This window comes from Carassius carassius, chromosome 18, assembly GCF_963082965.1.
Source record: "Carassius carassius chromosome 18, fCarCar2.1, whole genome shotgun sequence".
Classification (NCBI taxonomy): Eukaryota; Metazoa; Chordata; class Actinopteri; order Cypriniformes; family Cyprinidae; genus Carassius; species Carassius carassius.
This window is the reverse complement of record NC_081772.1, coordinates 28,457,312-28,463,311: the sequence shown is the minus strand read 5'-3', so window position 1 is coordinate 28,463,311 and position 6,000 is coordinate 28,457,312.

Genomic DNA, 6,000 nt, shown 5'->3' with positions numbered 1-6,000 from the left:
AGCTATCTGCCATTTCACCTTCTGTTCTGCTTTTGGGAGATTTTAATTTTCACATCAATACTAACTGCAAATCTGCCATTGAATTCCTGGAAATGCTACACCGCTTCAACTTCACCCAACATGTTAACTTTCCTACTCATAGCCGGGGCCACATCCTGGATCTGGTTTGCTCTACTGGTCTCACCATACTGTATCTCACCTTTCCAGCCTCAACCTCAACATCTCCGATCATCTGGTAATCACCATGAACATCGATCTTCCCATTATGACCACTAAGAATAAACGGTCAATCTCCTTCAGAAATCTTAAATCCGTCTTAAATCCTGCTCTTTTAGCCTCTCTTGTTAGCAAAATATCCTCCATCCCCCCACTGCAGACTGATAACCCCTCCGATCTCACTGACTATTACAATGAAACACTCTCCATGTGTCTCGATCAGCTGGCTCCTATTAAAACCAAACTGTTTCATTCACTCACTCTGCTCCCTGGTACACCCCGGATCTGCGCAAAATGAAATCGCGATAGCGTCAGCTTGAAAGGCTTCATAGGAAAACCAATTTATCTGTTCATCTACAAGCATATACAGATTACCTCGAGCAGTATAAAGAAGCTCTCAAGACTGCCCGATCCACTTACTACTCACACCTCATACACTCTGGTTCCACCAACCCCAAGGCTCTTTTCTCAACGGTAAATAAACTTCTCAAACCCAGTGATAATACCACCAACTCTTTCACAACTGAAAAATGCAACTCTTTTCTTTCATTTTTTCAGACCAAAATTGACACCATTTATAACAACCTGTCCTCTTCCTCTGTCAATACTGTCTGTACTCCCATCCTATCACTTGCTCCTGCCCCCTTCACTTCTCTGTCCCTGTCCCAGTTCTCACCTGTGTCGGCAGGGGAGCTGTCCAAAATCATAACTGGAATGAAAATATCTACATGTGTCCTGGACCCCATCCCATCATATCTTATCAAGAACTGTCTACCAGCTATTTCCTCACTCATCACTGGAATCATTAACTCCTCTCTCAGCACTGGCTCAATTCCCCCTTCACTCAAACTGGCTGCTGTCACTCCCATTCTTAAAAAACCTGGACTCAACCCCGACATCATGTCAAACTTTCGGCCCATCTCCAATCTCCCTTTTCTGTCAAAGATACTGGAACCCACTGTTGCCAAACAACTCAAAACCCACCTCTGCTCAAATGACCTGTTCGAACCTTTTCAATCTGGCTTCCGTTTGCAACACAGCACTGAAACAGCCCTCCTTAAAGTCACCAATGACATCCTCCTCTCTGCTGTTGCTGGTCATCTCACCATTCTCATCTTCCTGGATCTCACAGCAGCTTTTGACACTATAAACCACTCCATTCTTCTTTCCCGCCTCGAATCTTCCCTCAACATCACTGGCACCGTCCTTTCCTGGCTCAAATCGTATCTCACCGACAGACAACAGTTCATTCACATTAACAACTGTACCTCCTCCACTGCTCCGCTGTCCCAAGGTGTCCCCCAGGGTTCGGTGCTCGGCCCTCTCCTTTTCCTTTTATATCTGCTTCCCCTTGGCAACATCATTCACCACCATGGTCTAAACTTTCACTGTTACGCCGATGATGTTCAGCTTTACATCTTCACTAAATCCATTACCACCGTTACCCACTCCACTATCTCCAACTGCCTCATTGACATTAAATCCTGGATGCACACTAATTTCCTTCAACTTAACTGTGAAAAAACAGACATGATCATCATCGGTCCCAAATCCATCACCAAGACCACTCACAGTTTCTTTCTCACTGTCGATAACTCCACCCTGTTTCCATCCATTCACAGTCATCTTTGACAATAACTTCTCTTTTGATCCGCACATAAAACAAATCGCTAGAACTGCCTTTTTTCATTTAAAAAACATTGCCCGACTCCGTCCTTCACTCTCGTTCTCCGCTGCTGAAACCCTCATCCACGCCTTCATCACCTCCAGAATCGACTACTGTAACAGCATCCTGTATGGCACAACATTGAAAAGCTTAAACAAACTCCAATACATTCAGAACTCTGCTGCTCGTCTACTCACCCACACCTGCACCCGCGACCACATCACCCCAGTCCTTAAGAACCTTCATTGGCTCCCGGTGCCACAACGAATTCAATTCAAAGTCCTTCTCCTCACTCATAAAGCCCTCTATAACCAGGCCCCTTCCTACCTCACTGACCTGCTCCACCGCCACAACCCATCTCGTTGCCTCCGCTCTTCCAATGCAAACTTCTTGACTCTACCTCCCAGGACCTAGCACCGAACCTGGGGGGATAGAGCCTTCTCTGTCGCTGCCCCCACCCTCTGGAACTCTCTACCCCAAAAAATCTGTGACTGCACTGACCTGCCAAAATTCAAAATCTTGACAAAAACTCATCTTTTTAAAATTGCTTTTAATGTTTAATTTAATCGTGTGTTTTATTTTCTATTTTGATACATCTGCTTTACAATTTTTCTATGTTGCTACATCTGTTTTACAATTTTCTGTAAAGTGTCTTTGAGTACTTAGAAAAGCGCTTACAAATTAAATGTATTAGTATTATTAAAACAAAAAGGAACACAATCTCTAAGCCAGGCTATTTTATTAACAAATTATGGACAAAAACAAATACATCCATAACTGTGAAATGCTTACAGACAGAATACGAACAAGCTGCCTATAACACGCATACAACAATAACTTTCTATTCAGAAAAAAATGCCTTACATAAATGTATGGATTTCCCAATCAGGACCCAGATTTGGTCAATGGGTGGAGCAGATCATTTTATATTTTTATAATTTTAATTTCATTTTTAAGATTACAAGTAAACAGCATTCAAGACTGCAATAGTTCCAATCTATATGGGCCTTAGTACTCTTTTTGATGTTTTTTTTTTTTTGTGATTGCATTGTTTGTGTAATATGTGCTAAATTGTGAATAAAAAAAAGAAATAAAATAAAAAAAACACCTAATGTGATGGATGGGCGCTGTGCGCAGAGCAAAGCAGGTCCACTCTAGGTTTAATTTTGGAGATCGCCACCCGCAGATCATCTTCCACGTTAAGCCGTGACCTGTGTTTATTCTTAATGTAAGTCAGCGCGGAGAATGTCTTTTCACATAAATACGTTGAGCCAAATTGCATGAGGACATTCAACGCGGCTTTCGACAACTGTGGATATTCCAGCGCGACAGAAACCCAGAACTCATCCAGCATCTTGCCGTCAAATGCCATCCTCAGGGTTCGATCGGTTGAAAGTTCTATCAGCGCATCTTCCATATCTGACGCCAGATGATTTGCCGTGGTTACATTAAATGGTGACCTTATCCAGTCATAGTGGTCGGGAGCGTCTCCTTCAGGGAAATACTTATGAAAGTGATCCAAAAGGGACTGAAGGTGAGCCGTAATAGACGCCTTGATGCTGTTAACACTGAGTGCATTTTCCTCCATGAATTCTTCCAGTTCAGAAAACATGTCTATGCATCCCATTTCCACTCTCTCTCTCCAACGCACCAGCTTTCTCGCAAATGCCTGCACTTTATCGTTAAGGTACAAGATGTTTGTGTTTTCACCTTGCAGGGACACATTTAGTCCATTGAGTTTTTCAAAAATACATGACAAATATGCCAGTCTTGTCACCCAGTCAGCATCAGACAGATGGTCAATGTCAATGTCACCTTTATTTATATAGCGCTTTAAACAAAATACATTGCGTCAAAGCAACTGAACAACATTCATTAGGAAACAGTGTCAATAATGCAAAAATGATAGTTAAAGGCAGTTCATCATTGGATTCAGTTATGTCATCTCTGTTCAGTTAAATAGTGTCTGTGCATTTATTTGCAATCAAGTCAACGATATCGCTGTAGATGAAGTGTCTCCAACTAAGCAAGCCAGAGGCGACAGCGGCAAGGAACCGAAACTCCATCGGTGACAGAATGGAGAAAAAAACCTTGGGAGAAACCAGGCTCAGTTGGGGGGCCAGTTCTCCTCTGACCAGACGAAACCAGTAGTTCAATTCCAGACTGCAGCAAAGTCAGATTGTGCAGAAGAATCATCTGTTTCCTGTGGTCTTGTCCTGGTGCTCCTCTGAGACAAGGTCTTTACAGGGGATCTGTATCTGGGGCTCTAGTTGTCCTGGTCTCCGCTGTCTTTCAGGGATGTAGAGGTCCTTTCTAGGTGCTGATCCACCATCTGGTCTGGATACGTACTGGATCCGGGTGACTGCAGTGACCCTCTGATCTGGACACAGACTGGATCTGGTGGCCACGGTGACCTCGGAACAAGAGAGAAACAGACAAATATTAGCGTAGATGCCATTCTTCTAATGATGTAGCAAGTACATAGGTTGTTATGGGAAGTGTTTCCGGTTCCGGTTTACCTAATTAATGCAGCCTAAAAATCCTTTAACGGATTTGGATAATAAAAGCATATTAGTATGTTATGTATATGCCAGGTTAAAGAGATGGGTCTTTAATATAGATTTAAACTGCAAGAGTGTGTCTGCCTCCCGAACAATGTTAGGTAGGTTATTCCAGAGTTTGGGCGCCAAATAGGAAAAGGATCTGCCGCCTGCAGTTGATTTTGATATTCTAGGTATTATCAAATTGCCTGAGTTTTGAGAACGTAGCGGACGTAGAGGATTATAATGTAAAAGGAGCTCATTCAAATACTGAGGTGCTAAACCATTCAGGGCTTTATAAGTAATAAGCAATATTTTAAAATCTATGCGATGCTTGATAGGGAGCCAGTGCAGTGTTGACAGGACCGGGCTAATATGGTCATACTTCCTGGTTCTAGTAAGAACTCTTGCTGCTGCATTTTGGACTAGCTGTAGTTTGTTTACTAAGCGTGCAGAACAACCACCCAATAAAGCATTACAATAATCTAACCTTGAGGTCATAAATGCATGGATTAACATTTCTGCATTTGACATTGAGAGCATAGGCCGTAATTTACATATATTTTTGAGATGGAAAAATGCAAATTTTACAAATGCTAGAAACGTGGCTTTCTAAGGAAAGATTGCGATCAAGTAGCACACCTAGGTTCCTAACTGATGATGAAGAATTGACAGAGCAACCATCAAGTCTTAGACAGTGTTCTAGGTTATTACAAGCAGAGTTTTTAGGTCCTATAATTAACACCTCTGTTTTTTCAGAATTTAGCAGTAAGAAATTACTCGTCATCCAGTTTTTTATATCAACTATGCAATCCATTAGTTTTTCAAATTGGTGTGTTTCACCGGGCTGCGAAGAAATATAGAGCTGAGTATCATCAGCATAACAGTGAAAGCTAACACCATGTTTCCTGATGATATCTCCCAAGGGTAACATATAAAGCGTGAAGAGTAGCGGCCCTAGTACTGAGCCTTGAGGTACTCCATACTGCACTTGTGATCGATAGGATACATCTTCATTCACTGCTACGAACTGATGGCGGTCATATAAGTACGATTTAAACCATGCTAATGCACTTCCACTGATGCCAACAAAGTATTCAAGTCTATGCAAAAGAATGTTGTGGTCAATTGTGTCAAACGCAGCACTAAGATCCAATAAAACTAATAGAGAGATACACCCACGATCAGATGATAAGAGCAGATCATTTGTAACTCTAAGGAGAGCAGTCTCAGTACTATGGAAATCCTCACATATACCATTTTTCTCTAAGAAGGAATATAATTGTGTGGATACCACCTTTTCTAGTATCTTGGACAGAAAAGGGAGATTCGAGATTGGTCTATAATTAACTAGTTCTTTGGGGTCAAGTTGTGGTTTTTTGATGAGAGGCTTAATACCAGCCAGTTTTAAGGTTTTGGGGACATGTCCTAATGACAATGAGGAATTAATAATAGTCAGAAGAGGATCTATGACTTCTGGAAGCACCTCTTTCAGGAGCTTAGATGGTATAGGGTCTAACATACATGTTGTTGGTTTAGATGATTTAACAAGTTTATACAATTCTTCCTCTCCTATGG